The 23,786-nt window shown below is 50.5% G+C and overlaps 1 long non-coding RNA gene across 4 annotated transcripts in view; it reads left to right on the top strand.

The window, feature by feature from the left end:
* Window positions 1-23,786, top strand: part of LOC114215394 (uncharacterized) — a 47,492-nt gene that overhangs the window by 3,725 nt on the left and 19,981 nt on the right. For 2 of the 4 annotated variants that reach the window (XR_003610561.2, XR_003610563.2), the window contains exon 3: window positions 778-947. This is a non-coding gene — a long non-coding RNA (uncharacterized LOC114215394). Of the gene's footprint in view, window positions 1-777; window positions 948-3,818; window positions 6,821-7,214; window positions 8,297-23,786 lie in introns of those variants that run through there. The other 2 variants (XR_003610562.2, XR_015766628.1) reach the window with 2 other exon arrangements.

Raw genomic sequence — 23,786 nt, 5'->3', positions numbered from 1 at the left:
ACCCAATATTTATGTTGCTAGCCAGTGAAAATGTCAGGAGCACATTCTGCTGTGAAACTGTGCTGAGCGGGTTCAGACCTATTCTCTTACTCTAGGTTAAATTTCAGGGGCTGGGGTTGAAGGAGAAAAAGTGACTGTACCATTGGTGCCCAAGCTTAAAAAGCTGGGGGGAAACGGAGCTTTGACTTTAATCCTCTTATCAATCTTCCTCACCCCCAATTGGTCAGTAAAATTCCTGGGATCGGCCTCCTCTTTTCCATGCATCCCTCGGCTGGCCCTTTTGCTAACCCTTGTCCCCCTTTGAGGCTGCCTTTGACTTTTTTAAAAACTGAAATGCAGGCTTTGTTGAGATCCATGCAGGGCCCCATGTTGCACGTAGATTTCATGGCCCTTAGTCTCCGCCAATCTGTGATAACTCCTCGTTATTTCCTTGTCCTTCACGACCTTGTCACTTTTAAAGAGGCCTGGTCAGCTATTTTGTAGACTGTCCTTTGATTTGGATTAGTCTGCTGTCTCCTCGTGATTAGACTAAGGTTTTGAAGTTTCCACAAGGAAATCACACGAGTGATGCGTCCTTTTCAGGGTACCATATCAGGTGCCCTAGGGAATGCTGGTATGTTTTGTTTCTGGTGGTGTTAATCTTCACCACCTGGTTACGGTGGTGACTGTCAGGCTTTTCACTGTAAAATGGAGAATGCCAGTTGTAATTCCTGTATATTTGGGGGGAGATGTTGGGAGATGCCCTTGGCATTATTTGTAATGAGATGTTCCTTCTAGGTGTACGTTGGGATGGAGGTGAGGGCAGGCGGTGCGTTTTGTTCAGCGTGTATGCCAAGTCTAGATCGGAACTTGCCATGATTATGCTGCATGAAGTCAGAGCTAAAGAAGCCTGTGCCCCTGTGAGAAAGAGCTGTGGCTGCATCTCAATACACATAAAGGAAAATGCGGTATGACCTGTTTCTGTTGTGTTTGGGGGCGGTGTACGTTGTTAATTAAACGGAGTCCTTTTCATCCATGGGTTCGTTCAGCAAATGTTTAGTAAGTAAGAGTTGGTAATTAGTAAATACTAAATTACTACATAGTAATTTAGTATAGTTAGTAATAAAGGCTAGCATTTTTCAAATGTCTGCAATTTGCCAGGCGCAGTACTAGGCTCTGCCTTTCTTATCGTGGTTCAAACTCACAACTCTTTAGAGTAGGTGGTATTGCCAGCTTTATAGGTAAGGTTCCAGAGGTTTAAGGAAGCAACTTGCTCGAAGGCTACTGGGCCTTGAACCCAGGGCTGTCTAACTCAAAATTGTGTGCTCTTTCCCTGGCACCAAGCTTGCTGCCTTCCAACATGCCAAGCGCTGTGATCAGTGCTGAGGATACAGAGTGTAAGATCCACGTTGGGGAAGAGCTCATACTGTCTAGCACAGGAGGCCTCTGGCAGAGGCCTGGGGAAGAACCTTCACTTGGGGTGGGAGGGTGTCACCCTTTTGTTCTGAGTGGCAGTTCCTCAGCCTTGAGAACCACCAAGCTGGCTTTTCTCAGGGCTTTACTGAGTCAGGGTGGATTTTCCAGGTGGCCTTCAGCTACAGACAGTTAACCAGAGAAAGGACTTAATGCTGCTGGCTTGCTTGCTCTGCTTTTCGTTGGCCATTATTCATCTCAGCCAGCCTACGAAGTGGTTATATTATGTCCATGGAGCTCGTGAGGAAACCAAGGCTCAACAGGGCTAAAGAAGATGCCCTGTGTCACCAGCCAATAAGTGGCTGAACTGGAGTCTGATCCCAGATCCGACTGATTCCACAGTGTATCCCTGGTCTTCAGTACCCTTTGCTATTCCAGGGAGTACAGATTCCAGCATCCTCACCACTCATGGGACTATGTGCCTGTTGTCTTCTTATTTGTACAAAGGATGAGCATGTTTATGTCGTGCCTGATGGACACTGACGGCAGTTCGTTTGTCGCAAGTGTTGTGAGTTTTTCCCCCCCTCAAACCAAAAGATCTTCATGCAGCTTTTGCTTTTTTTAACCACCTCCTCCCACAGTCAATCCATGTCAACAGAAGGAAACTGGAAAGTGATGATTCTGAATCATTTGCGACATATAAAATGCTCCCGTATAAATAAGCATGCTTCCCTAAGAGAGATGGCATATGGCAAGTCAAGTCTCTCTGTTCCCTGGCTTTTGATGAGAGAGTTCAGTGCCTCCTGGAGTCAGGGCTTCACAAATAGCATCTGCTGCGGCTGCTAATAGTCTGTGGCCTTCATGTCGCAGGGCATTTGCCAAACTGTCCAGTGAAGGAGGGGACGGAAAAGGTCTGTCATTGCCCCGCTTCTTCCATTTTGGCATCTCCCCAGCTCTACATCATTGTTCTTTCTATTGCTTGTTGGTTTTGAAAATGTAAAGACAAAGCAACGCAGCATTCAGTGCTTAAAAAGGAAAAGGCAAACTGATTATTAGCAGTCCTGGGGAGTAGAATGGGGAGACCACCTGGCAGTCCGGTGTAGTAAAGTTACTCCGTTTTGTCCCTGCCATATATGACTGAGGTTCATTGATTACCTCGACTCTGCTACTGTTGTTTAGAGGCAGTGAGAACGACCCAAAAGCGGGATTAGCAGTAGCTGTGAAGAAGAGTGGGTATAAGGAATTGGAAGATGTTCTTCTTTGTCCCATCGTAGTTTGGACTATGCCAGACCCTGAGGCAAGGACTCATTTGGGAGTTACTGGAACCAATGATCAGGAATTAGGGAGAATGAACTGGAAAGGGGAAAAAGTCAATAAAGGATGTGTTAATCAAGCTAGACGCTACTGTAGGGACTGGAGCTTAATAATCCAACTGGTGAAGCCTGGGGAGACAATGCTGTAGGGCGCATGTCAGAATTATCCAGTGTTCCCCCATTCCACTCAGGGGAGAAAGCTGGGGTATTTACACACCAGCTTCTCAGGGCCAGTGATTGAGGGCTGCTCCCATGAGGTGTGCTGGGCACACTGGTGGTTTCTGTAGCTTGGGAGGAAGTTCTCAGGCAAAGAGATGCAAATGCTGGCCATTGGAAGTCATCCAGTGTGCACTGATGTAGTAAGGCGGGGCTGGTACGGATAGCATCTCTCATGTGCCCTTAAAACAAAACGAAACAAAACAAAATACCCACTCCCCCTCTGGGGTCCCCCATATCATTAAATAGCACCACCACTTACTCAGTTTCTCATGCCCAAGACCTTGGAATTTTCCTTGACACATTTTTTCTTTTTGCTCCTGCCTCACATTCAGGCTATCTCCAAATCCTGTGAACCCCATTTTCAAAATATGTCTTTAATCTCACTACTTCTCATCATCTTCACCATCATCTTTCAGTGAAATTCTGCAGTAGCATCCCAGCCCAAATTCTACCACAGGGTAGACAGAGTAATGTTTTTAAACCTCAATCATGTCATCTTACTCCCCATCTCAAAACCATCTAGTGGCCTCTTATTCTTAGAATAAACTCCGAAGTCCTTACCATGTCCTAACAGGCCCTGGGTGATCTGGCTCCTATCCATGTCCCTGACTTCAGTTTCCATCCAATCTCCTTGTTCACAAGTAATCCAGCCACATTGGTTTTCTTGTTGCCCTCCTGCCTCAGGGCCTTTGCACTTGTTCTTTCAACATAGAACACTACTGTAGATACCCACGTCACTTAGTCCGTTAGATATCCATGTCACTTAGTCAGCAAAAACAATCAGGTTTTTGCTCAAATAATCACCTCTTTAGGGAGGACTTCTTGTAATACTCTATCTAGAAAAGAGCCTTTTGTCACTCTTTCCTTAGTCTGTTCTATTTCCTTTTTCCACAGCAGGGATCATGACCTGGCAGATTGTAGTTTATGTTTTTATTTGTTGCCTGTTCCTGCACTAGAATGTAAGTACCCTCAGTGGGAGGACTTTGATTTGCTGTATTACCCCTAACTTCTAGAATAGCACTGACACATAGTAGGTATTCAATAAATATCTGTTGACTGAATGGATTAATAACTGTTTGCTGGTCCTGCCGAGAGCAGCCATCAGTCAAGGACTTTCAGGACAGACAGCAGAAATTGCAAACTTCAGTTTGATAACCGCCTGGCTGAATCTTTTCCCAGAGCTGCTTCTCCTGAGGAACACACACTCTTAGTAGAATCAGTTGAAGGTCCTAGGCTTCTTCCAATATGTTCTTTCTTGACGTCCATTGCAAATTGCAACTTGTTCATTTTTCTTTTTGTTTGCCTTTCTGAGAACAATAGTGGGGACATCAAGGTAACCAGTGTGCTACCAGTCATATATGATGGGACAAAGTGTGGTATCATTTTTTAATAAACTGGAATGTGAAGTCAGTCATTTCCCCTAGTGCCTGGCACACAGTAGGTGCACACTGCATGTTGAGTAAATTGACAGTGTCATCTTTTGGATGTTATTAAGCTTTGTGTGTGAGTTGTCCTGCCAAAGGTATTGCATTCTGTGGCCCACACTCTTAAAGACACCGAAGAGTGAGGAGATTTTCTCCATTTTCTCCATTACTCTCCCTTCCCCACCAACCCGGACAGCTCTTAGCCTTATCCGCGCCCGTCCCTTCTCATACGTACCATCCCATCGTCCTAAAAATAGTCCAGAGAGTCAGCTCTCTCTCTTCTGTGTGTGGTTTAAGACAATTTAATTTATTCCATTATAAAAGTTACATGTATATAAAGTAATGCAAGCTGATTTTAGCAACTGTATAAACTACAGAAAAGTAAGAGAGAAAAAGAAGAAAAAAACCACATGACTCTACCACCTGGAGAGAGCACTGTTAATGTGTTGGTGTATTTATTTCCAGTGTTTTCTGTGTGTATTTTTACATAATTTAATAGGCAATTTTAAGTCTCTTTTTATTTAACATCTTAAGTAAATATTCTTGATATTAGGTTAGTGTTCTTAGTATCCAACACTTTGTAAATATCTTCTTTAGCAGTTGTGTGCTGGTCCATTTCCCTGTTGTGGATCACTTAGCTTGTTTTCTGTTTCCCAAAACTATAAGTAATGCCGGGATAAATATCCTTTACCTGTATCTCTACTGGCATCGCTAGGTTTCTTTAGAATAGAGTCCCAGAAATGGAGTAACTAGCTCTAAAAGATACAAACTCTTAATGCACTTTGTGAGATTTCATTTTGATTTCTAAAACTGTTGGGATGTGACTTCCATAAAAGAGCCCTAGAAAAGCTGATTGCCTCGAAGAATTTACTTCCAGTTTTGAAATGTTTCAGACCCAGAGAGTTTTAGCATTCAGCTGAAATGAGCACAGACATCTTCTGTAGCCCATCTCCACTTTAGGCCTCTTCCCTCCCTAATAAAATGCGGCAATGGCATTATAAAAATCCTTCTTTGGTAGACAACATATGTTTGTGTTCTCGAGGATTAAGTTGTTCTGGCAGGTATTGGGTTTATGCCTAGGATTATATGTAGTATTTTTCATGCCTACTTATGATGCCTTAAGGGTTTAGTGATGCTTTCTGGTTTTTTTGTTGCCAAAAGGAAGTCCAGATTTCATGGCAGTGACCTGCATTTACACATCCGAGTCCTGCCTGAAAGGCCAGAACTGGACCTTCACTGGCGCTGCTCCTTGGGCACATTATATGGATAAGGAGTTCTCTTTCCAAGACTGGGCCAGCCTGGAAAGGGCCTAGTTAAATTTAGACAGTTTATAAATGGAGGGAAACCATGACATTCATCATAGAAATGAGTGGTCAGGCATAATATATTAAAAGAATATCCAGGAGATAAAGTATCCAGGAGAGTCAAGGTTGTAGGACGGTTTGGAAACTTATGGCACACTCAATACTACATAATCTCATGCACGCAACATTATTAAAAAGAATGAGTCTGACACCTCTGTATTGACATGAAAACATGCCCATGCTATTTTGTTAATTCTAAGTAGCAAGTATGGTTTGATCCCACATTTGTAAAAAAAAAAAAAAAAAAGGCAAAAATTGGGTTCAGGGGAGACTTTAATCTACATGAACCAAAAGAAATATGTGTAAGGACACACATCAGGCTGTCGGTAACTGACTCACTCAGGAGTGTGGAATTGAGTTAGAGGGGAATGAGGAAAACTTGGCTTTATACAATTCTATCGAGCCCCATGCTACAAAGAGCATGTGTTACTTTTATAACTTAAACAAGGAGGAAAACTAGTAAAGAAGAGTACTGGAGACAGGACTAGAATGAGGAATGAGGCCAAGGAACTCCTTTATGGGTAGGCCCCATGCAGGGCTGGGGTCTCTGTCTTGGCAAGGCTGGTGCATGCTCCACAGGAAGGCCCAACTTCCTAAAAGAGGGGGGCCAAGTTGGCATGTCCCTCCCCGGGCAGCAGTTAGAAAAATCTCATGTGTTAGTGTTCACCTCAGTGTCACACTAGGAAAGGCTTCTGGAAAAAAAAAATTGGAATGATCCGGACAGAGTCAGGAGTTGCTCTCCTTCCTCTGAGGGCTTGAGGGAGGGTGACCAAGAGGGGAGAGAAGAACATCCTCTGAAAGCCCCAGAATGGAAGAGATTGATTGGGCCTCCGAACCCGAGTGCACTTCCTGGCCATCTGTGAGGCCGGCAGGCCAGGCCTGGAGCTGGGCTCTTATTGCCCTTCTTCCCCCGGGGAGCGAGCGCTGAGGTGCGTGTCTTTGAAGAGTGATGGCTCCGAAGCTACATGGCTCCCAAACATGATTTATTTACATCCTATTTGTGAATTCGGGTGTGTTTACTGTGAAAGGGTGATTTAGACGGTGACGGGTCTGCTGGATATTTAAAGGGATAATTGAATCTCCGAGTCTATTAAAGACTGTTGTCTTACATCTTGTGGGATGACATTTTATTACAAGGGCCCACTTGGCTCTCGCATCCAGTTTCTTCTCTTCCCTTCCTCCCTTTCTTCATTATCTTTCAAAAATTAGATTTTCTCCTTGCCCCATCCGAAGTCGCAAAAACGCCCCCGAGGAGAGTCAGGCTGTCTGAGAGGAGTCCCCCGGGGGACGTGGCGGTTCAGTGGGGGCTCTGGAGTCGGCCACTGACCTTGAATCTAAGCCTCAATTTCCTTACCTGTCAAATGCGACAGCGTTTTCCTAGTTGTCACGAGGACACCAGGGGTCGCTTAGCCCAGTGCCGGGGAGGGGAGTGCACGTCAGCTGTTCTAGTCAGAACTTTTGTCACCCCCGAATTCTGCCAAAGACTTGCTCTGTTTCCTTAGGCGGACCAGTTCATTTCCTGGCCCCCCTGCCCCCCGTTCCTCCTCTGGCCGTGGAACACCTGACAGTTAACAGCTCCAGCGAGGCCCACAAAAAGCATCAAAAGCAGCTGAACGGCAGCAAAAATAATCAAAGTCACCCACCCTGGTTCCTCAGTAGAAGCATAATGTGATCTCACTGGGGGCCGCTCTCCCCCAGAAAGTGGGGCTTTTCTCTCCAAAGAGCTTGGCATCTGCTCCTCGGGGCCGCTCGAACTGGCCTCGTTCCACGGTCCGATGTGCCAGCGACCTGTGCCCACACTCTTCTGAAGCTGGCTGGGGGCCCTGGCACAGCCCTGCCACACGGCCCGCCAACTCGAGAGGCCCTTTCTTTGGAACAAATATCATCGTACGCGTTGCCATCAAAAAATGAAAGCCTTCACAGTGGCACGGCATCCAGCTTCCGTCTGGGGCCTTTCGGAACAATTTCGTGACCAGAGAATGGCAGGAGACAAAAGGTTTTTCTATCTGATCTGCTCCCCAGGCTGGCGTCGGGATGTGGGGGGCCTGTTTTCCTTTTGCCCTAGTACCACACGGGTTGTTATCACCGTGTTGTCTCTCTCTCTGAGCAGGACAAGGCAGGCAGGCAGGCAGAGGGATATATTTCAACTGCCCTTGACTCTGTTTATAATCACAAACATGAAAGGAAGGGAAAGAGATTGGGTTTATAGGGCCGGTTCTTTGTGTAGTCTAATTTATCTCTCCCAGGCAGCAGTGGGCTGAGCGGGTTTCCTTTTTGTTTCCGATGGGGGAAACTGAAATATGAATCTATGTTGATGACAGAATAAAGGAATTGAAAGAGGCATAAATCTTATCTTTTTCGCAACCCTGGAAGATCAGCTTCTTGTGAAGAAGGGGATTATACTTCTGTAATTAACTGCTTTGCAGCTCCTGGTGGTGGCTCCGAGCTGAATAATAGCACCCAGCAAAGTTGAAAGAAAGGCAGGCGGGCGGGAGCAGCGGCTGATTGTGGACCACGGTCCCAGGGCCCAGCTCTCAGAGAGTCGTGCCAGGAGACATTTGTCCCCGTCCATCAACATTCACGGCAGAGAGAATAGGATTCCGGAACAAACAGCTCACGGAGACCTGTTCCTCTGTGGGCCGGTAGCTGCCAGGTGCCTTGAAGGCCCAAGCCGGGTCTTACGCTTTTTTGCGGTCCAGCCCGGTGCTTGCTACCCGTTAGAAGCTTGTTGGAGGTGACTGCCACTTACCAGCCGTGAGATCCTGGGAAAGTTGCCTAATTTCTCTGATCTTCACTGTGACCATCCATGAAATGGGCGGGGCGGGGACTCTTGTAGAATTCTTGCCAGGAAGAAATTAGATCATGAGCATAAACAAATGACTTATCATAGTGCCTGGCACATGGCCGGCGGTCAATAAATGATAGCTATTATTATTACATTGTGGAATACAAATCGATCGCAAATTCGGCCATTGTAAAAGTCAGCACTTAGGAGGCTCACCACTCACAGGTACGTACGTACACACGAGTACGACCGTGTCCAAGCATCCCATGGGCAGTCTTCTTCCCCCCGCTTCATGGGTGACCAAACAGTCTCAGAGTGGAACAGCGACCTGCTCCAAGTAAGGGGCAGACATGCAGACTGGAGGCCAGGCGTTCTTTCCCCTGCCCCTCCCCCCCCCATCCCTGGCCTCTCAGAGCCAGGCTCACCCCCGCTCATCCTGCTTCTCTCCTGTGGTCCCTCACCCACCAGACCTCACCGCCCCAGGGTCAAACCTCCAGGTCACCTTTGCTTGCTCTTCTCCTCTCTGCCACTTGCTGGCATCACTGAGTCCCAGAGATTCTTCTCAGATGTTCCTAGAATGTCTCCCTTCTCAATCCCGCTGCCACTCACACTGACCCAGACAAGCAGGCTTCCAACAGCAAGGGGCCCTCGCGCGGTGTCTCAGGGCTGGCTTCTCTTTCCATCGCTCCACGCCAGGGCCACGTGAGCTGTCCCCGTCCCCCCTTACCTGTCCTTCCTCGCTGGGGAGCAGGCCCTCCCCGGCATTTCTTCAGCTGATCCGCCAGAACTTGTCTCTTCCTACTGCTGGTCAGAACCCCCTCCTCCAGCTGAGCCTGCCTCAGTGTCCCTCAAGCACCACCCCGTAGCCACTCTGAGGGCTCAGTGTGTTCAATCCTTCATAAAGACACAGATGTCTGACATAGGCTGCCCCATTCCATGCACAAGCAGTGCTTGACAGAGCCATGCAGCAGAGGGATCATCTATGCCATCCGCCCACCCCTTCGACAGATGGAACAACCTGCAGCTCGGAGAAGTTTCGGAACCAAGTCTCACACTTAACTCTTCTGATTTAGGTTTCAGTGCTCCTCCATCAGACCCATAGGCCTACCACCCTCAGTGATGACTAGTGGCCCCGGCCAGGGGACGGGGGGCAGGCAGTGTGGTTAGTACTCAGCCTGCACGTGGGCCCCGGACTTGTGTGATTCACCAGAGGGTCAGCCTGAAGGCCTGTTGAGGGCAAACGCCTGAGTTAGACACTGGGGGCAGATGTGTGGTGGGCAGAGGCTGGGTTTCGGGGAGAGCTGGAGATTGAGATTTAGGGGGCTCATCATGGAAATCAGCACCCGTACGACAGGTGAAAATGGGACTGGATACCAGTCCAAGCAATGTGCTGTGGAAACACAGCAGTTAACTGATAGGAGATGGGATCCGGGAGGGCTTCAGGGAGGAAGTGGCCAGCGCCCTGGATTGAAACACCACAAGATGGCACTCAGGGGCAAGGCATTCTAGGTGGAGGGAGCAGCACGGACAGGAGCAGGGAGGCCAGATGTCCTGGGGTGGGCATGGAGAACAGCACAGCTTGCAGCGAAGGAACCTTCCACAAGCAGAGAGACCTGGATTCGAGCTCTGACTCTGCCTCCCTTCTGACTCAGGATTTAGGCAACTCACCACCTTTCTGGATCTTAGTATTCTTTTAAGTGAAATGGGCATAAGGACATTACATGTTTCCTGGGGTTATTGTAAGGATAAACCAAAATAGTCACCAAAAACAAGGCCTGGTGCATGGTAGGTGCTCAGCGAAAGGTCCAGTATGGCTGGAACTTAGGTACTGTTGGACCACAGGGACCAGCAGAGGCTTGGGTGAGGCTCTGCGTTTTCTTTTGCCTTCCAGTGGGCTCTTTCTCCTCCTTGCAGGACCTCACCAGCTGGCCTGGGAGGGCTGCTTGCCCATTCGTGGTTGCCAGGATGTTGGCCATTCCCCGGTCCAGAACGATCCTCTGGTGCTGTCTTCATCCTTGAGCCCTTTCCAGCCTGAACACACCTGGCGTGAGTGTGCCAGGTCTGGTAAGGTTCGCTGGCAGTGTTTGGGAGCCAGATCTGTATTTAGGTAGAAGCAGACACCAAAGACAGTTGCCAGCTTCTCTGCCTTGGTAAACACGCCGCGAGCCTGGTGCTTTGGGCTTTGTGAGGGAGCAGGGAGCACAAGGTAGGCGCTGCTCACTGCAGCTTGCGGGGTGAGGGCAGGCTCTCTGTTCCGGGCATGTGCCAGCCTCCTCAGGCTGCGGGCGGGGCTGGGGGTTGAGGGATGGGCGGAGTTAGAGGCCATCTTCCTCTGGGCTTCTCGGTCTTTGAGGACTCTAGGTACTTTTGCCATGTAGTGTCTGTGGGACTTTGGGTCAAGTTTTCAACCTCTCTGGCCAGTTGGTCGACAAAAGCAATTCCTGGCATGTCCCTGGATGCCAGTCCTCCTTTGAGAGTGCTTGACAAAGTTACCCATGCATCAGAGTCACTTGGGTGGGGGCTAATTAAAAATTCAGATTCCCAGGCCTGGCCCCAGACTCACTGAGGCAGAGCCCAGGAATCTGCACTTTAACAAACGCCCCCAGATGATTCTGGTACGAGTATCCCTGGAACTGCATCTAGAAAATCACTGTCTGCTTTCCAGGGGTTTCCCTGGGAAACCAGAGAAAGAGGTAGTCAGAAGGAGGGGGTGGATGGATGAGGCCAGCATGCTTCTCCTCTTCACATGCACATCTGCATTTATGCTTTTTGACTTTGGCTTGGAAATATGCTCTTAGATGTGTGTCTCCTTAGATGCCATCCCTGTTCAATGACATTGAATGCCATCCCTGTTCTACGCCAGCCCCTAGAGTTAGCTCATTTGCCATCCATCCACCCATCATCTGTCCATCCATCATCCATCCACTTACCCATCCATCCATCCATCCACCTACCCATCCATCTCTCCATCCATCTACTCCTCATTCATCCACTCATCTATTCACCATCCATCCATCCATCCATCCATCCGCCCTCGTTTTCTACGTACCTACTGTGGCTGGTCTTTGGAGACACAAGGAAGAATGAGGACTGGTTTTCCTGGCCAGAATTCCCCATCTGGACAAGGAGACAGTCAAGTCATCGTAATGTAGGAGGATTCAGTGATTGATGTCTCAAGTAGATACAGTGATGGCACAAGGTAAAAATGATAGACTCTACTGGCATGGAGAGAAAGTCAAAGAAGTCCTCATAAGACAGCAATTTGTGAGTGGGTCATGAAGGGGGAGTAGGAGTTTGCCCGATGGAGAGGGTGAGTGTGAGGGTGTATAGGAAGGTAGGTGAGTCCTGTGATGAAATCCCTTCCCATCCAATGTGAGAAGCCTCTCCTCAGGCCCCACAGAGCCCATGTTGTGATGCTGATCTGCAGCTGTAACCTCTAAACTGAGCCCCATATCCTGGCATTTCTGGGTGAAAAGGAACCACTCTCTAGTGTGTGTGTTGCAGGCTCATGATGGTTGTCTCTTACATGGTAAAGTTATTATGGAACTGACAGGTGAACAGCCATCCAGATCGAGAGACACGGGATGCTTCAAGAGCCTGGGGTCAGGTACTAGTTCTGCCTGCAAGTCACTCTGTAACTGTGGACAGGTCTCTGACCCTCCGTGTTCCCATCCGCAAGATGGAAGATTGGCTTCTAGCTCCACCAGCTTCCTGTCTGGAGCACAGCCCTGGCACCCTGGCTGCCACACACGTGTTATCAATGACTTTTCTCTCCACCCCAAGCCCATCTGTTGGAGCACATGAGCAACACAACATCTCAGAGGTTCATTGGATTTGCTTTGAGCCCCCAGCATATCACCGGCCCGCCAAAGCGGCGTTTTGCAGGGAAAAAGCAAGGTGGACGCGAGCCGGAAGGTGGCGCTGTGGCTCCGGTTGTGGCTCCGCTCTCCAAAGCAGGACCGTTCTCGGAGTATCCGCGGAAACCCGGCAGGGCTGATGGCAGGTTTTGCTCCATCTTGGGGCCCTCACAGTTCAACAAGCCCTGCTTATTTGCAGAAAGCAGGCAGGCCTGCCCACTAGGGCCTCCCCACCTCCCGGGCCCCTTCACACATCTTCAGAACTGTGTCCCTTTGGGTCTTCCCTGGGGGAGAGGAGCCAGGAAGCCAGCCTGTTGTGAGTGGCACGTAGGTGGAACAGGGCTCTGTGCCTGGGTTTCCCGGGAGCCTGGTTTTCTGGTGCTCATTGCAGGCAGAGGGCCCTTGGCCTGGAGCTGCCAGTTGAGTCTGGGCCGTGATGTGCCACGATGATGTGTTGGGTCACAGCCTGCTTGACCCCCCCCCCCCCCGCACTATGGACCCCATACTCAGGTGATTCACTTGATATTTTGAAAATACTCCATACTCATCCTGCTGCCTTCTCTCCATTTCTTTGGGTTCGGTCCTTAGCTGAGCCATCTAATATAATAGAGAACCCCAGGGGAGAGAATGATAGGGGGCAAGAAGAAGGAAAGAGGAAAGTGCTGACATTTTTTAAGTGCCTACTGGGTACCAAGCACTTCCACAAGAACTAGAGCAGGAATTTGTATCCTTTCTTTCAGTGGCATACCCCTTTCCTTCCCGCAGAATCACAGATGAACCCAGCCATGGAAACCAAACACCTGGGCAGCTGCTGTGAGGGGGTTGGGGTGGGGCGCCAGGGCGCCTGAGTCTTCCCACTCCGCCCCCTTCCCTCCCCTCCCAGCAGCCCCTTTATTGCCATCACAAAACCTGGATCGAAAGCACTGTTGCATTCATCTGTATATACCTCTTAGAGGAAATATTATTTCCAAAATTTTCAGTTGTAAAAGCTGAAGGCCAGTGAGGTGAGGTGACTTGCCAGGATCACATGATTAAGAAATGGCAGAGAGCCAGGCTGCGGACGCAGGAGTGTCCGACCCCAGAGCCCCCAACTTCATCTGGGAGACAGTGTGTACTCTGCTTCCTAAGGAGGGGCAGGAAGGGGCCGTGGCTCCCTGGAGGGCCAGGCCAGTTACACGTGAACACAGTTGGTACTTGGATGTCTGGTAAGCTGCCTGCAACGAAGGAACCCGGATCGGACAGGAGAACTGTGGAAGATGGGAAACACATGCGGCGTAGGTTCAGTGCCACCAGGGAAATGATCCTCCAGCCCCCCCAGGCAGGCTCCAGCTTGTCTGACTTCAGGAGACACCAGCCAGCCATGTGCTAGAGATTCAGTGAGCTTTCCAGGCCCCGATTAGGCTTCTTTTTGTTCCAGGGTCTGGGTCTGGAATATCTGAACCAGGTCGCAGTTCCTGCTCTGCTGGTGGAGGAAAAACTGTAAGAGCAGCTCCTGAAAGGCAAGATGCTTTAAAAAGAAGAAGAAAAAAAAAAAAAAAGGAAGCCATGTATTTGCTTGGAATTTGTTTTTGTTTGCTCAGGATCTTGTAGCAAGAATAGATTGGGAGTCAGAAATCCTTGGGTCCAAAAGTCGCATCTACTGGTTCAACCTGACTACTTTGAGTCTCAGTTGCCTCTTTGTAAAATGGCATCACAAACAGGCCCTATGTCACCAGGCTGCTGTAAGGATTAAATGAGCTCTTGTGTGAAGCACCAAGCTTGGGGTGTGCAAACAAACAGTGATTGTCTCCCTGCGCTCTTTGAATTTATGGTATGTGCTAAATGGATGTGCTTCCAAGGGGCACTTAAGGGATGGGTTATCCCTTCTCATTGCAGTCAACTGGCTGAAACACTCACTTTTTCATCTTAATATGTGAGATGTGACATTCTGATCCTCTGAATTGTAAACTTAGAGTCTCAGAGAGCTCAGGGTGGCTAAATCCAACTCCATCATTTTAGAGATGGGGACAGTGACTTGCCCAAGGTCACCCATTGGGTTGGTGGCAGAGCTGGGGTGAGAACCCGGGTCTGCTGACTCCCAGCCCACTGCTTTGTCATCCCAGATGAGAAGGAGCCACGGGAAGGAAAGACCACAGGGATACTGCCTTGATCCAACCTCGCCATGATTCCAACACCTGACAGGAGGATAGAGTGAAGCCCAAGGAGGCTCACTCTGCTCTGTGAACCCTATCCTGTGGGGGTCACATGGTGGGGGTGGATGGGGCCTCCATGATAGGACTGAGATCTCAGGAGCTGGGACCAGTCCTGCCATTGCCCAGAGTCAGAGGTGGAGCCAGGTCCTACTGCAGGCATCAAGGGGTAAGGCGGTAGTCCATCTTGGCCTTGATCGCTGCTTCTTACCAGCTGTGTGACCTGAGCAGGGAATTGCTCTCCTGAACCTGTTACCTTATCTGAGAACCAAGAAGAATCTAAGTGTGTACCTCATAGATTATGGTAAAGATTAAATAAGTTAATATAATCATAATAATAATGGCCAACATTAACCCACATGTACCATGTGCCAGGTTGGGTTGTAAACTCTTTATATGTATTTACTCATTAATCTTCATACCACTTGTATTTTGCTGCTGGGGAAACAGAGGCTCAGAATGGTGATGCAGAAGCCGGGGACACAAAATCAGAGAGGACACTGCCAGGTTTGAACCGAGTAGACTGGCTTTGGTATCCCGTGCCTGACAACTCTGCCCTTGGGCCTCTCAATTTAGGCAAAACTCGGTGCTCTAAAAATGCCCATCCCCCTACCCCTTTCCCTTACCTTCCTCACCGATGCCCTTTTGTCCCAAAGCATGCATTCCAGAAACTGTGTGCTGTCATTTCTCTGATACCGGAAGTCCACACAAAGAGTTTACAACCCAACCTGGCACATAGGTTCACATAGATTCACCTTGAATTGTTTTTCTTCTCAGTTTTGTTGTTTTTGTTTTTTATTTTATTTTATTTTATTTTATTTTATTATTTTTTATTTTATTTTATTTTATTTTATTTTATTTTATTTTATTTATTTTTTGTTGTTGTTCCTTAATCAAAAGTACAAGTGAATTGCCAGCAAGGCAGATCTCGTGATTCCTGTGCTCACGGGCACCAGGCAGGCCTCCACACACAGTGAAGCTCCCAATGCCAGTCAACGAAGGGCCCCAGTTGCTGGCTTCTCATCACCCGTGTGTGTGTGTGTGTTAAACCCCCAGCCCACGGGCCAGCTTCCTGAATACAACTGACCAATTTGGGACAAAATACGCCTTCTTGTTTCTGGGTTTCTGGCAACACTCATTCAAGTTCTTGGTTACTATAGAGACCTTGTCAACACGTCCAAATACGCTTCTTAGTACAGAAACTTGTCTTCTCACCGGTTTTCACAGAGTCCCAAAGAACAGAGGGTCTCAGGAAGCAGCAGGAAAAGCTCACCCGCTGTGTCTTCCTGAGCCCCGACTGGCCCCCTGAGGCTCCGGGCCCACAGAGGGAAAAAGAGGGAGCAGAGAAGGTGACTGAGCAGGACCGCGCCATACAACAAATCAAGGTGCATCAGCACGATGGAAAACCCGGCCACAGTGTTCAAATGTCCAAACTTATTTCTCCTTCCAGGGACCTAAAGGAAAGGCTGTCTGCCCTTGGGACATGGATCCCCTCTTGTTATGGTTGGTAAGGCAAGGTCAGGGTCAGCGGACGGGCTGCTGAGGTCGGGTCTCAGGCCCTGCTTCGGAGCTTCCAGGGCGGTGTCTGCAGTATGTTTCCACGGACGCTCGGCAGAGCCCCCAAGCTGCCCCTTGTCCTCCCCATCTCTGCCCGCGGACACCCTGCCCAGGCCTTAGGAGCCCTCTGCAAATGCCACCATTTCCAGAGAGACTTAGAACCAAGTTCCCCTCCCTCCCTCGTCCCTCTTGTTATAATCTCATTTCTTACCCGCTTCCACCCGGCCTTATGGCTGCTTACACACCGGCCTTCGTTCCAGAGATACTCATCGAGCTCCGATTATGTAGCAGGCCCAGAGCGAGTCACCAGCAATGAGAAAGATAAAATCCTAGTTCTTACATAAAGAGCTCACACGCTCACAGTCAAACAGAGACAGACGAGTCAACACATAATTCAAACACAGCACGGAGGAATGTACGGGCTGCCTGGGTGCTGAGGGGCTAGGGATCGGGGGGGGGGGGGGTATCCGGGAAGACTTGCCAGAGGTAATAATGCTTGGCTTGTGTCTTAAAGGGTGAGTTCCCCAGAAGCGCATGGGGATGGGGAAGAGGGAGCAGTCTAGGATGGTGGAACAACACGGGCATGTCCAGTGACGTTTGAAAAACGTCACCAGATAGACACCCCTACTAAAGGTGTTTGAACTGGATCGCAGTGTGCCGCGTCTCCCTGGGGTGTTTGTGCTTCAGGGAGAGATCTGGGAGAAGGACGCAGAAGGTGGGATTCCGGGGTCGTCGGAGAGATCTGGCGAGAGTCTGTCTCCGGGCCCTGAGAACACGCTTGCTGTGGGCAGTGGGCAAGCCGGCTGGGGCTTCTCCTCCGGTGTCCTTTCCTGTTTGCCCTGAGCCAGCCCTGCAGCCTTCAGCGGTGGACCCGCACCCAGTCCCGCCCACCCCGCCCCTGCAGACACTCCCATGTTGAGTCCATACCACCTGCCGCCAGACCCCGGACCCTGGGAAGTTCTTTGTCCTTCTTAGGCTGCTTCCTTGTTCATAAAATGGGAGGATTATACTCTCTTTCCCCTCCACCCACTATTCTTCTTCCTTCCTTGGTGGTTAAGAACAAGGACTTTGGAATCAGGCTGATCTGGGTAGGAATTTCAGTTTTGCCACTTTCCACCTGTACCAGTGACTCCACCAAGTACCTTAATTTCCTCATTGGTAAAGTAGGCATAGTAGTTGTGCCCACTGCGTATTGTTACTGTCCATATTCAATGGGATGGTGCATGGAAAGCTCCTAACGCAATGCCTGGCACCCAGTAGGTACTCCAAAGCTGTTCAGGTCGAGGGCATTATGTCATCTAGATCCCCCCCTCCCTCTCTCCCTCCTCCCCTCCCCACTTCCCTCCCTGAGGATCACTCTTGCCTGGGCTGCCAGCTCTTCAGTCTGGAGGCAGAGGACTGGACAGGATGACCCCTAAGGTCTTTGGTTCAGGAATCTGGGATCTCAAAGGCTGGGAACATTCCCCATGAGCTTTCCTCACCTCGGTTCTCGTGCTGACTGGGGAGCTGACCTCTGTGGGTCTCTGGCTCAATGTCATTTTTTCAAGTTCTCTGGAGGCTCCCTTCCTCTATGCCCCCCCCCCCCGCACTTTTTGCATCCCCTCTGTGTCCAGACAGGTTATAGCATGTGCTCTCAATCGGCTGTCACAGGCTACCCGCTGGCTCCCCAATTACTGAGTGTCTGGCTAGGCTTCGCTCTGCATTTCCCGCCGAGGTTCTGAGGAACTTCATGTACATCTCCCCGCCTGCCAGAGCTCTGAGTTTCTGAAGCCGACTTCAGAGCAGAGGGAAATGGCTTTGGCAGAATGAGCTTTCATATTCTCTGTGCCTCCTGTATGCCTGGCAGTTCCTGGTGACCTGGTGCTCGGCCTCATGCAATTCCTCTGTTGATCGCCTTGGTCCATCTCCCTGTGTATTAGTCATGGTTCTCCGGAGAAACCGAACCGATAGGGTGTGTGTGTATGCGTGTTGTGTGTGTATAAAGAGATTTATTTTAAGGAATTGACTCACACAATTATAGAGGCTGGTAAGTCCAAAATCTATAGAGTGGGCCAGCTTTAGCTGAAATCCAAGGCTTCTGCAGAATTTCCTCTTGCTCGGGGAAGGTTAGTCTTTTGTTCCATTCGGGCCATCACCCCCATTGGGTTAGACCCACCCACATGATGGAGAGCCTTCTGCTTTTATCGGAAGTCCACAGATTTCAGTGTTAATATCCTCCAAAATACCTTCACAGCACATATCTGGGCACCCTGTGGCCCAGCCGAGTTGACACATAAATTAACTGTCATTCCCTGTTTTTGGCAGACATGCCAGAGAAATATCCCAGGCTTTAGGGATGTCTCTCCCCAACCCTGTCCTCCAGGCCAGTTAATATCAAGACTTGGTTCCCACTTCCCCAGAGGAGCATGTTGGAAAGGGACCAGCCACAGAGCATACACATGTCCTGGGTGTATTGCCACAGAAAATCTCAGCCAGTCCAGACCTCTGGGTCTGCAGCAGTTCCGGTCTAGGCCTGGACCTGAACATGAGGTGCTGAGTGGGAGGCAGCGAGCATCTCTGCAGTGGGGGTGGGAGGATGTGTTCAAGGATGTTGTCACCCCCGTGATTTTCCAACCTGGTTGGAAATCATCTTAATGCAGAATCATCTTAAATGCAGATTCCCAGGCCCGACTCTCGGGGAGAAATGCCCCATTCAGAAGAGCGGGGCAGCTGAGCTCTCGGCACATGGTTGATGCACAGCCACGAGGGATTTCAGAATCCTAGTGAGGCTGGGAGTGTCTTCGAGGCAAGGCACCTGGCCCAGCCCAGCGCTTCATGCCAAATCTCCTTCTTAACCATCTCACTCTAATGACTCCTTGATGGAGGCCTGACTCCCTTTGAGGGAACCCCTTATGTTCTAAGAAGAGAGACGTGAAATCTGTCTTCCTCCACCTTCCAGCTACTGGTCCTTGCTCCGGCTCTTAGAACCAGAAGGAATCTAATTGCTCCTCCACTGGAGAGCCCTTGAGGTATTGACGACAGTTTTCATTTGCGGCTGTGTCTTCTCTGGGCTCAGAGTCCCCAGCCCCCTTACCAGGCAGTGTCTCTCTTAGTGGGAGAGAAGTGGACCCCGCCCAGACTGTGGTTCGGCCCATGCAAGGCCTGGCAGAGGCATCCCCTCCCTCCTTCTGGACATGCCAACCCCATTAATGTGGCCTTTGGCCCCCCGTGTGTTAGCCCCATCGCACTGTGGATGGGATCCTCCTAGTCTGAGCCCCCAGCCTGATGCTTAATTTCCTCCCTCTTGACTTCACTGCTCCACGGAGGAGGAAGAGCTCCTTCCAGGGCCTGGGGACCCCAGAGCTTTCTCTCCCATTTTGAAAAACAGAGATGACAGGATGTTTCTCCAGGCATCTGAGAAAACACAGGATTTGCTGCCCTTTGGGACTGGCCACCTCTGAGGCCACGACCTGCCCCAGACTCCGGTGCCTGTTCTGGGGCGGGAGGGTGGGCCACCGCAGTGTAGTAAAAGCTTATCGCCTTTGGGCCTGGCGGGGGTTTGGGTTCAAATGCCAGCTCCAGCAGCTGTGGGGCCTGGGGCAACTGAGCCTCAGGTCCTCCATCTGTCAACAGTACCTACCTCCTAGGGCTGTGCTGGGAATTGTCAAAGCAGCCGGCCCAGGGCCTGATACACACTGTAAGTCTAAATCCTTGTCTCCTCTGGAGGAACTTTGTTGTCTTCTCCCTCCTTCTTTCCTCACCAAACGCCTCAGTCCCAGCCCCTAATGCTGAAGAGCCTTGTTAAGTAAACAGCCTGGAGGCTCTAGTCACATCTTGGGGCTTGGGGAGGAATGTGCCCACGGGTGGCTCATGTGCCCTGGGATAAGCCTTTCCTCTGGTCTTGGGTCCCTCATCTCAGACCTGAGAAGGGCAGACCAGGAAGCCACTGGAAAGCCCCTTGACAGCCTGCCCAGCAGGCCTCCCCACAAGCCTCTGGGACTCTGGGCCCTAAGGAAGGAAGGCAGGCAGATGGGAAAAGCCTCTGACAAGCTCCCTAAGACAAGGGTGGGCCCCTCAGCCTGGGTTCCTCCCTCAGTCACCGCTCAGCCCACCGGCCCCTCCTCTGCTAGAAGGCACTGGGGACAAGATGGGAAATAACCTGTCTCAAGATGCCGACAGGCCAGCCGGGAGGACAGACAGGTCAACACATAAGTGGAAGCCAGGTTGATAGGAGCTATCCCTGAGACGGAAAACACAGAAAGTGCGGGGGAGCACAGAGTGGGAAACCCATCATGCCCCCAGGAAAAGGCTGGGCGGCCGTTCCAGAAAGCTGGTGAGAAACAGGCTTTGGAGTTCAGGCTCCGAGGACAGAGGGTAGTTCGCCTGGTGGACAAGGGAGGAGGGGGCGCTCCAGGCCAAGCAAAAAGGTTGGAAAGTCCAATCAGTTTGAAATGACCTAATCATTCAGCAAAGTCTGAGGCAACGGCTGGGAGACCAGAGTGGAGGCCAGCGGGGAGTCTGCTGGGGTGATCCGGACTGGAGGCCACGGGGACGCGAGCTGGCACCGCAGTCTGCACGAGGCAACGTGGGGCCACAAAGACCAGCCAGAGGTGGGTCCTTCTCTCTGGGGACTGCCCAGCTCCTCCTCTCATCAACAAATATTTATTGAGGGGCGCCTGGGTGGCTCAGTCGGTTAAGCGTCAGCCTTCAGCCCAGGCCGTGCTCCCAGGGTTCTGGGATCGAACCCTGCATCGGGCTCCCTGCTCAGTGGGGAGCCTGCTTCTCCCTCTCCCTCTGCCTCTGCCCCTGCTTGTGCTCTCTATCTCTCTGTCAAATAAATAAATAAAATCTTTAAAAAAAATAAAAATAAATAAATATTTAGCGAGCACCTAGACTGTGCCAGATACTTTCATGAGCAGGGAACTTTCTCCGGGAGAGAGAAAAGGCCTGCACCCCAGTGCATTAGTTTCCTGGGACCTGCTGTAAGAAAGCCATGAACTGAGTGGACTAAAACAACAGAGATTTACTCTTTCACAGTTCTGGAGGCTGGAGTCTAAAATCAAGGCGTCAGCAGGGCCGCAGTCCCGCTGAGACTCTGGGTAGGATCCTCCCTTGTCTCTTCCTTGCCTCTGCTGCTAGTGGGTAACCCTTGGCTTGCAGCCGCACTCCACTGCGTCACATCGTGTTCTCCAGGTGTGTCCGTCCCTGTGTCTCTTCTGTTCTTATGAAGACCCTAGTCTTACTGCATTAGGGCCCGCCCCGAGAATGACCACCTCTTAACGAATTACACCTGCAAAGACCCACTTTGCAAGTGAGGTCACATTCACAGGAAGTGGGGGTTGGATCTCACTATATCTTTTTGAGAAGGGACACAATTCAACCCACAACGCACTGTGGCAACTGCCTTTCGGGAACCGAGGACAGGATGTGGGAATTCAGATGAAGGAGAGCTCTTGCCAAGCAGGGGAATCCAGGGAGGCTTGCTGGGGGAGGTGGCCTTTCAGCCACACATTGGTAGGATTTGGATGTGCAGCTATGGAGAAGGAAAGGCATTCTGGGCAGAGGGTGGTACGGGAAGGAAAGCAGGGAGGAGGGAACAGCAGGGTGGTAATTATGTCCCAGTTACAACCAGTTATAACCAGTACTTGGAAAGCTCTCTCTCTCATCCTCTGCCGGCCCCCCCACCACCACCCCCACATCTTGCACTGCCCAGACTCACTGCAGCTCCATCCCTTCTGCTAATGGTTCTGGTGGGGTTTAGAGGAAGACTGCTGCCCAGGATCATCAGGACATCCCTACTCATGTCCAAACCTGGATTTGTTTTTCCTGAGCTACAGTTAAGAAAAACAATAATAAAGTCTGTATTTATCAAGCAGCCAACCAGTAGGAAATTATAACCTTTTAAAATAAATATGTATCTAATTATAGGAAAGCAAGTTTACTTTTGCAAGCACCGTCAGGATTTCCCTCCCAAGCAGAGTCTGCAGATCGTGCCCCCACCCCCAGCCTACCCCCAAATCTCACTGGGCCTTAACCTCAAAACTACTGTGTCTGCTGGTCTCTGAGCAAACAGTGAGCCGGGCTGTGCTGAATGCCCCAGCAGGCTTGCGAGGAACCTGGGTCCCTGGGTTTTCCTTTTAGAACCAAAGGCCGGGCCCCTTGATTAGCTCCCAAGCACCAAGCCGCAACCCCCACTTCCTCCTAGACTGTCTGGCTTGCCCGTAGGTCTTTGCTCAGTGCAAATTTCTGTGGTTGGCAGTTTTCTCCCTTCCAGAAAAGTCCGAAGTCCCAGAGAGAGCAGAACGGAGCCGTCATGGGGGAGGAGCTCAGCCCCCGTGCTCCCGGCAGACCAGGCCCCAGGCGGTCCTCCCGATACCTGCCTTCCAGTGAGTGGTGCAGAATGTCTCGTCCACACCACACCGTGAGGGAGTAAGCAACTGGGACCGTGTTTGGGCTAACACGTGGTTAACTGTTATTACTTATGAACGGTGTGCAATTCCCACCTGCCTGGGGAGTCCTTGAATGAGTTCATTCTCTCAGCAAATGTTTCGTAAGCATCTCTTATGTGACGGGTACTGCTAGTCGACTGCTTCACTTCCTCAGCTCTCCAAGTCTTTGCTAGACTCCCCTTCTCACGGAGGCCTGCCCTGCCTGCCCTGTTTAGTACCTATCCTGGCTCCTACCCCACTCCTGGCTTGCCTACCCTCCCGCACTCTGCTCAGCATTTTCCCTACTGCTTGTCACCTTCTAGGATTCTCAGGGACTCATCTTTTGTCCATTGTTTCTGTCTGTTCCCCCACAGAGAAGGAAAGCTCTGATAGGTGGATTTGGGTTTTGTTTACTACTGTAGATCCACTAGGCCAAGGTGGGACACATAGTAGGTGCTCAATTAGTACTTGCTGAATTGCTTTGGACTGAAGTCATTTTTATTTTTGGAGACTGACAAATCAGATTAAATTCCCATTCCTTCGAGCTGTGTGAGGTTGGGCTGTGACATAATCCCCGCTGAGCCTCACTCTCCACTTCCAGAAAGTGGAGCATCCATGGGGATCCCAGGAGGTGGAAGGTCCAAGGAGCCCAGCACAGCACCTAGCACAAAGATACATCCTAAAAACCGATAGGGAGGCTTCTCAGCGTCAAGTTTGGGGTGGGAATTCCAAGGTTCACAGAGGCCTCAAGTGTCAGGCAGGCTGGGTTTGAATTCTGACGCCTCTCCTTCGTAGCTCTGTGACCTGAAGCAAATCACTCAACCTCTCTGCGCCTCAGCTTCCTGTTTGTAAAATGGGGCTCAAGCAGCACTCCCCCTGTCTCAGAGATGGTATGAAGTTGTGTCCATGAAGGGAGGCACGGTGCCTGGCAGGTCACGGGCATTCGGGGCTGATTGGTTCCTCTTTTCCCTCCTTCCAGAGGAGCTGGCGGGTGGGGGGCGGGGAGGCGGCGGTGTTGAGGAACAGGAGCCTACAAAGGTGCAGAGGCCAGGGCAGGTGGGGGGGGGGGCAGGGACAGGTACCCTCTGTCAGTTAGAAGAGCCACCAACCCTTCTTCCCCCCGGCCATCCATCCCCTCCCCCTACCCCTCCAATTATCCAGCCTGGACCCGCAGGGCGTGCTCACTCCCAAGGATATTCCCACCTCCCCAAATCCAGCCTGGCCCCTTCGCTTCCCTGAGGCACTCTCTGCTCACTTTGGCACTAATGGGGTCCTACAG

This window comes from Eumetopias jubatus, unplaced genomic scaffold (genome assembly GCF_037043125.1).
Source record: "Eumetopias jubatus isolate StellerSeaLion01/CBP00866 unplaced genomic scaffold, mEumJub1_p1.0 scaffold_13, whole genome shotgun sequence".
Lineage (NCBI taxonomy): Eukaryota > Metazoa > Chordata > Mammalia > Carnivora > Otariidae > Eumetopias > Eumetopias jubatus.
The sequence above is the reverse complement of the archived record's forward strand: the minus strand, read 5'-3'. Positions and strand labels throughout refer to the sequence as shown.